This window comes from Amaranthus tricolor, chromosome 3 (assembly GCF_026212465.1).
Source record: "Amaranthus tricolor cultivar Red isolate AtriRed21 chromosome 3, ASM2621246v1, whole genome shotgun sequence".
In the NCBI taxonomy this organism is placed as follows: Eukaryota; Viridiplantae; Streptophyta; class Magnoliopsida; order Caryophyllales; family Amaranthaceae; genus Amaranthus; species Amaranthus tricolor.
Genome location: NC_080049.1, coordinates 8397795 through 8406355, shown reverse-complemented (window position 1 = coordinate 8406355; position 8561 = coordinate 8397795). Strand labels below are relative to the sequence as shown.

At 31.7% G+C, this 8561-nt stretch overlaps 1 long non-coding RNA gene across 1 annotated transcript; it reads right to left on the bottom strand.

Moving 5' to 3' along the window:
- Window positions 1-4827: 4827 nt before the first annotated feature.
- LOC130809441 (uncharacterized) lies at window positions 4828-6649 on the bottom strand. Its single transcript, XR_009040810.1, has 3 exons — window positions 6478-6649; window positions 5883-6005; window positions 4828-5779 (listed from the first exon to the last, which is right to left on the bottom strand). It is a non-coding gene; the product is annotated as an uncharacterized LOC130809441 (long non-coding RNA).
- Between the last annotated feature and the right edge of the window lie 1912 nt (window positions 6650-8561).

The following is an 8561-nucleotide window of genomic DNA, read 5'->3' as shown; positions in this document are numbered from 1 at the left end:
AATACATTAAAATAAAATAATTTATTACAATATTTATTAAATAACAATAACTTAAAAAATAAATTAATTAAACAAAAGAAATTTTATAATTCGAACTTCAAAAAAATAAAAAATAAAAAAATAAAAAATAAAAAAATTTTGAACCAGTTGCACAAAAAGTGCGACTCGACCTAGGTTCAGTCGCACTTTTTGTGCGACTCAGCCTAGGTCCAGTCGCACTTTTTGTGCGACTCAGCCTAGGTCTGGTCGTAATTTTTGTGCGACTGGCCTTTCTGAATTTTTTTTTTAAAAAATAATTTCAAATCGATTAATTACTTACCGAATCGTTATCATGCTCGTTTTCGTATGCCATTGTTGTTCGATGTACGGTTTTAGCTTGTTTAAGTTAACGTAGTGTTTTTAAAGAGTTTTTAAAGAGATAGTACCGTGTTTGAATTCGTATATACTACAACAACGCCTCTAAAAATTCAATATATATAGTGTCGCGATAATAATGTTGTTAAGTGATAATAGTGTTATTAAGTGCGATTTACATTTGTTAAACATGTTTTAAGTCCAGTGGTAATTTCATAATTTTTTAAAAATGCAAGAGAAAATTCATAATTTCATTAGAAAATAGCGATAAAATAAAAAAAGTGGCGATAAATAATAACACCCATAAAGCGCTAAGTAAAGCTTTTAGCGTCATTTGTGTTCTGTTGGTTGTTCTTCTGCCCAACTTCCAAGACGTCCACACGACACGACACATATAAAACATGTATGGTTTCCTCCTCCACTTGTTCTAGTCTATCTACTAATACTAGACATGTTGATTTGAGTCATCGGGTCGATTTTGAATTGGTTTAAAATTAAGTTTTGTGTCCATATTGACAGGGCCGGCCTTAGGTTCTTAGGGGCCCCGGGGCGAAAGATTATTTATGACCCCTAAACCATTGTATATATAAAAAGTTCGAACCTTAACACTAGTTGAAAACTAATATTTTTTGGGGGCCCTGAGCGTAGGCACGTTTTGCACTTGCTTAGGGTCAGCCCTGATATTGATTCTTACATAAATTGAATTTATTTTGAAGTCGAATCAAAGTCGAATTTGAATATCATGTTGAGTACATATCAGGTCATTGAGTCTGTTTTGAACACTTCTATACTTCCAATGATAAAGTATTATGTGTACTTAGTGCGTGTTATAGACTTGGACCAAACTCAAATATGGTAGACCGAAGAACAACAACAAAGTAATATAGAAAAGAAAATCAAAATGCAAAAATAAAAAGAAATGATACAACAAACTGAGATGTGGAAAAAATCTCAAACTTGAATTGGTTTTGGACTAAAAAAAGTCACTTAAATAATTATATGACAATTTTATTGATGTATATAGTTCTTGATTACACCCTAATAATCCAACTCTAAACAGTTAGAGTCACTTAAAATTGGATTTGTAAGAGGAATTTGATGAAAATCTCCAAATTTCCTCTAACTAAATCCTAATTTTATGATTTCTCTCTCGCTAGATTAATCTACCCACTTGATAATTATAAGGGTCACAAAATATCTTGATAAATGAACGTACAAGAATATTTATATGCAACCCTTATCTTATACGAAGGTTGGTAACTTGCAAAGTTGCTATAAGACATTTGCTCGAGAAGGGCGAGATTTTTTAACTCGATGCAAGCAGCAAGCAAGTAGCTTTCTACTGATTTTTTGACGTGTAGTAGCTTCATCTACAATCTAGGCGAAGCTACTACACGTCAAAAATATCAGTAGAAGACTGCCTGCTAGCCGCTTGCATCGAATGATAAAGTCTCAAGCCCCTCGAGCAAATGCCTTATAGCAGCCACCACATCATCAAACAAAGATCAATAATCAACAATTAACCCAACACAGACGACATTAATATGATGCATTAATAAAAGAGGTTCAAGAAAACCATCATCATGATCATGTCAAATTGTCGTAAATGAGATAATCATGCTCCGGGTGACCCATGCCTTGTGGTTACCCTTGAGCATAATGCTGAGTAGGGATGTTTATAATCGGGTATTCGATTAGTTAGGTATCTATTTAAACGGCCCGTGTTAAAACTCGATTTATTCGAGTACCCGGATATTATTTGTGGCAAATAAGTGCATTAGTTTTTAGTCTTTGTTCAGTCTTCCATATGCATTACACTTTAAGCAAATAAGCAACTTTTTATGTAAAAAAAAAAAAGATCAAGTATAAGAAAGAAAGAAAAATCAAGATCAAGAAAAAAATAAGGAAAAAACAAAACAAAAAAGTAACATCAACAACAAGAACAAGGAAAAACAAAGAAAAGATCAATGTGTTAGTGATTTTAATCTCTAACGGTCCAGTTGATTCTGATACTCTTCCTTGCCTATAAATTATTATATATTTTTTAGTGATTCTTTAATGGCTAAATAACAGTCCTCGAAAACTAATGGTAGGACTGACATACAACGCTTTGCTTAGAACAACGTTTTTCCGACGTACAATGTTTTCAGATGGATTACAGATTAGGTTGGGAGAAAAAAGCATTTGAAGGAAAACAACATTTTGTGATTCTTCAATGGCTAAACAACAATCCACGAAATTAATTGATGGCGGGACCGACACACAATACTTTGCTTAGAACAACGATTTTGCAACGTACAATGTCTTTTGATGGATTATGATTAGGTTGGGAGAAAAATCCATTCGAAGAAGAAAAATTGAAGAAAGTGAAGAAGGAGAAGGAGAGAGTTACATATGAGAAAAAAAAGAGAAACAACGAGCTCAATTGGAAAATGAGAGAATCATTGACTGGTTTGGGTTTTACTTGCATTGCTATTTGATATTGCAATACATACCCATTTTTTAGTTTTTTCTAGAACAAATTTCACTATAATAAACGGGTTAGCGGATACCTAGATATAATTATTTTGTGACTCATGACCCGACCTGTAACTTATAATTTTATCTGTTTTGTGATTCGCTATTTAAGATGCGGGTCAAGAAAACGGGTCAAGAAGGTCTGAGTTTGTTTTGGCATGCCTAATACTGAGTACCATTGTCCAACTCACCTCCATCACACAATCCTCTTCAACAACCTAATACCCCTCAAACAAAGTTTGAATCCCATGAAGAGGTGTCAACTCTTCCCTCATCACAATACCACCATGAAAATATAAATCAATCATATCCTCCCATAATTGTGATAAGTATTTCTTTAGGTACATAAAGTGATATCTCCACCAAAAATAGGTGGGCATGCACCATCAACACCATCCCTGTCAACCTCAACAACAGTGACACTGCTACCATCTCCACCTTCTTCTTGGTGCCAGAAGAACCACAAGCATAGACTATGTAACCAATGAACCATACTTCAGAGTAAACATAAGACGCCAACTCCACCACTTTGGTACCATCATGGTTGTTAGAATCTCAATCCCGATATACGATTCTACAATCCTATGATCCAAAAATAAGCGATAGATTCGTAAAACAGTCGAGCAAATTAATCTCATTTTAATCATGAATTTGATGTCTAAATTTTTTTTAATTAGTGCATGGTAGTAATTTGAAAAAATTCTACGATGATTAGAAATTTGTTATTTCATAACGTAATTATGAATCATAACAAGTAACGTAAATTTTGGAGGTAAAACTTAAAGTTGAGCTACAACCGATAACATTTCGGTATAATTGTAATACTTATCGAAAACTCTATTTACTCATGTAGGGAATAAATCAAATATTTCATACATATATACAAGTGATATTTAAACTTGAAATACAAGTTACTTAACTTGTTACAAGTGCAACAATTTTTATCCAAACTTTAAACTATCTTAGATAAACTTTTCTTGCAATAATATACTAAATGAAGGTAAAAAAAATCACCCAACGTTACCCCTAACCAGCCAGCCCCCAAAGTTGTCCCCTACCTTCTTTTTACTCTTTGTTCACTTACATATACAACCTAAACACTCTACCCAAAATCCCCTTTTGTTCTGATCTAGATTGTGCATCATTATAAGTATGCAAAGTCTAAAATAAGAAGCAAAAAAGTCCCTAATCTACATTTCATAGCCATAAACGGTAACAACCCAACTTACTTAAGACCAAGTAAGAGAAGTTGTCACGTTTATATACCCAAAATATGGTCAAAATTAAGAAATAATGTCCTATAAAATTAGACGAAAAATATGGTCAAAATATGGGAATAAAATAATGTCCTAAAAGACGAAAACAACAGGAAGTCATATTTAACTGAATTAGCAGAAGCAATCCAAAAAAAAATGAAACACAATAAATCAAATTGAAAGTTTAAAAACAACATCAGACCTAGATCTTTGTGCGCACAAGGAGACTAGTTGATGTCCCACCGCTCCGTCCATGGTCAGCTCGTAAGCCCGATCCATTGACCCATATATCAATATAATCATAACATGTCACAACCAACTTGTTTCAATAATTATCAATTTCAAAACTTTATTAAAACTATTTTTCAAGAAACGTAGTCTGGCCAGACCCTTTAAGAGACTGCTACTATTCAGTACTCACCGACAATGTTGTTTCAAGGAGTCGAGTCGAACCCATAGCTATCAACTAGAAGGGTTTCTCGATGATATCGTCTCCCACCGAAAAATCATAACATCACCAAAGAGTATTTGATACTACTATACTAACATATAATTTATTACATCTCCTACTACGCCTATAGATTAAACCAAAAATTTTATTCTAGCGTATCTAATCATCAAAGAATTGTGCGTGTTCTAACTCAAGCCTCAATATATCATCAAGATTTATAGTTGCAATTTAAACTTCTTACGTTCTTTTAAAGATTACTCGCCTTTCTAATTGATCTCTTTATATTTTCTAAACAAAAACAAATGTACATTCATACAAAAAATCAAGAATACTCCTAATTTATTTTAAGGACACCAAATTATTAGATACTTCCACTAGTATCAAATATTTCCGAACACAACTCATAATCTCAATACTTTTTATCATATCCCACTAATTATCAATATCCAACAATAACCTAACATGTAATCTTCACGAGTATTCTACAACAAATTCTATAATTTTAACATTTCTTTAAATCATATCAACATTTCAAGATTCATCCAATTAGCATTAATCAACATCAAAACTCTCCTATGCTGCTGTTGCACGCTAATTCACATTCTTAATTCAGCCCCGGATCACATGTGCTTCAATGCATATTCCCTAAACTTCAGCTCCTGATCTGCATCTCGCTGCACAGAACATTCTGTACATTTAGGACACTCTGTACCTTGCTGTACAAACCCTACTGATCTGTACAGACTTGCGGCCCAACTACCTACTGCTTTTAATGTTGCTGTTGTTGTTCAGATAGCTGAACCAGAGCTGCTGCTGAACATTTGTTGGTGGCTACTAATCTTGAACAAACAACCTGCTGAATACATACACACAAACAACTAAACTGATTAGTGATGCTGTACAGAGTATTTCTGATTCTGTTGAATCAGAACTCCACACACTTGCTTTGTTCAGATCTTCCCACAATTGATCAAGTTGTTGTTGCACTTGTTGATCTGTCTTGTACACCCACTGATTTGTACAATTGAACCGTATGCTATTGTTGCTTGTTCTGCACCTCAACACACAGCCTGCTGCTGGCTAATCATGATACTCCAACTATGCTATTGTTCTGAATATTCCTCCCAAAGAGATGGTCTTGAATGTGTTAAAAACCTGCACCATGTCAGACATGGTGCAATACTGCACTAACCGTATGCCTCTACATGTATCAACACGCATTAATTCATCAGCTTAAGCAACTTATGGCAGCCTATACTAATTTGCTTGCAAAATTTGATGAATGAAAGAAGATGCTAGCTTACTTTATATAATTGTAACATTGCAGCTTCATCATCTATCATAACTTTTAGCTTTTCATGTCGCAAGCCATTCCAAAATGCATCTGCATTCACCACTTTCTTGCCCGTAAGATGAACTTCTAGAAGCTGTAGTATCACAATGTTTTCTGCTTTAACTTTCATAGATGATGTATTACAGATAAATTTCACCTACTTAGTGTTAAGTAGAACAAAGGCTCAAAAAAACCATTAATAGTTACTACATAACGTAGAGAAGTCTATGGATCTTTTAAACTTCAATCAATAAACTTCATTATCTATTTCCACACAATGAGGCTGCTCCGGGAGCTACAGAGAAGCTGTCATTCTACATCCGTTATATTCCATGGTGGAATACGGATGTCATTTACTATGAAGGGGCAAAACTTTTTAGAAGTCTAACGGATAAAACGAAAATAGATATACTTTGAGGCACTGAGATTACGAATGCGTAATTCTTTGGGTACTCGAAATGAAATATTTCAAAAAGCTTGTCTAGCCAGTAATTTTAAATGATCTCATTTGGAAGTAAAATAAAAGGCATTGCAACTTCTGCAGGGTTGATAATAAGGAAACTGACCTCCAAAATTGAGCCTCCACCAAAGGTGAGATCAATGCACCCTTTTATGAAAGCAACACAATCTGCTGCATGATTCTGAAAAATGGAAGTGCCGGAATCTTTTAATTTGCCTGCCTCTTAATGAGAAAGAAATAGCCTCCAATTGATAATAAATATTGAAACCCTACATACTAGGCATAAAGATAGGGTACCAAATACCAACCATTGATACCCAACCTCAATCAACCAAATCTAAAAGTTAGCTTTCAATAGGAAGTAAAACTTATAAGGGAAATTTGCAAAAAAACACCTTTTAAAACCCCTTTTTTGCAAAGAAACACCTTTTATAATTTTTTTTTGTAAAAAAACACCTTTTAAGAGACTTTTTTTAAAAAAAGACACCTTAAATCAGTTTCCGGTGACTTTTGTCAACTTTTCGGCGTTGACTATGCCAGTCAACGCCGGAAAGTTGACAAAAGTCACCGGAAACTGATTTAAGGTGTTTTTTTTAAAAAAAAGTCTTTTAAAAGGTGTTTTTTTACAAAAAAAATTATAAAAGGTGTTTCTTTACAAAAAAGGATTTTAAAAGGTGTTTCTTTGCAAATTTCCCTTATTATTATTATTATTAATTTTTTTAAAATTTTTTTTTATTTTTTTTATATAATAATAAAAATAAATTTTTTGTAAAAAAATAATATTAATAATAAAAATAAAATAAAAATAAAAACAAAAATTTTAAAAAAAGTTAAAAAAATTTAAAAAATTTAATAATAATAAAAAAAATAAAAAGTATAAAAAAATATAAAATAACAATAATAATAATTAAAAAAAATAATAATAATAAAATTAAAAATAAAAATTAAATTAAAAAAATATTTTTTTAAAAAAGATAAGAATAATAATATTTATTATTATTATTATTATTATTATTATTAATTTTTTAAAATTTTTTTTAACTTTTTTTAAAATTTTTGTTTTTATTTTTATTTTTATTTTTATTATTAATATTATTTTTTTAAAAAAAATTTATTTTTATTATTATATAAAAAAAATTTAAAAAAAAATTTAAAAAAAATTAATAATAATAATAATTAGGGAAATTTGCAAAGAAACACCTTTTAAAACCCTTTTTTGTAAAGAAACACCTTTTATAATTTTTTTTGTAAAAAAACACCTTTTAAGAGACTTTTTTTAAAAAAAAACACCTTAAATCAGTTTCCGGTGACTTTGGTCAACTTTCCGGCGTTGACTGGCATAGTCAACGCCGGAAAGTTGACAAAACTCACCGGAAACTGATTTAAGGTGTTTTTTTTAAAAAAAAGTCTCTTAAAAGGTTTTTTACAAAAGAAATTATAAAAGGTATTTCTTTACAAAAAAGTGGTTTTAAAAGGTGTTTCTTTGCAAATTTCCCAACTTATAACTACAAACACAATATATTAAACACTATACTTTTGTGGGAGGGATAGTCTAGCTTTTGCAAGACCTTGCTGGAAGGCTTATAGCATAGTATCCTTAAAGTAAATGAAATAATCATAACCCTCTTCATAAGCCATTTAATTGGTGTTTGTAGGGTTCCTACATTAACATAAAGACATACAAGTATGGAACTATTCAGGTTATAAGATTTACAACTTAGGAAGCTCACTTGTACAACAATGAAAAAGTAAGATCATGGCTTCCAGCTTAAAGGTTGAAATGGAAAACAAACTTTTACTTGGTTGGGATAAATATATTGAAATCCCCATAATAATTTCAAGTCAGGTGAATTGAATAAGGTCAAAATCGCGGAAAAAAATTATAGGTAGAGACGGAAAACAAATTATGCTAGATATCGAAAGCAGTGATTCATCAGCTTAAGCAACTTATGGCAGCCTATACTAATTTGCTAGCAAAATTTGATGAATGTAAGAAGTTTAATGGATAAAACGAAAATAGATATACTGTGAGGCACTGAAATACGAATGTAGAATTCTTTGGGTACTCGAAATGAAATATTTCGAAAAGCTTGTCCAGCTAGTAATTTTTAATGATCTCATTTGGAAGTAAAAGAAAAGGCATTAATAAGGAACCTGACCTCTACAATTGAGCCTCCACCAAAGGTGAGA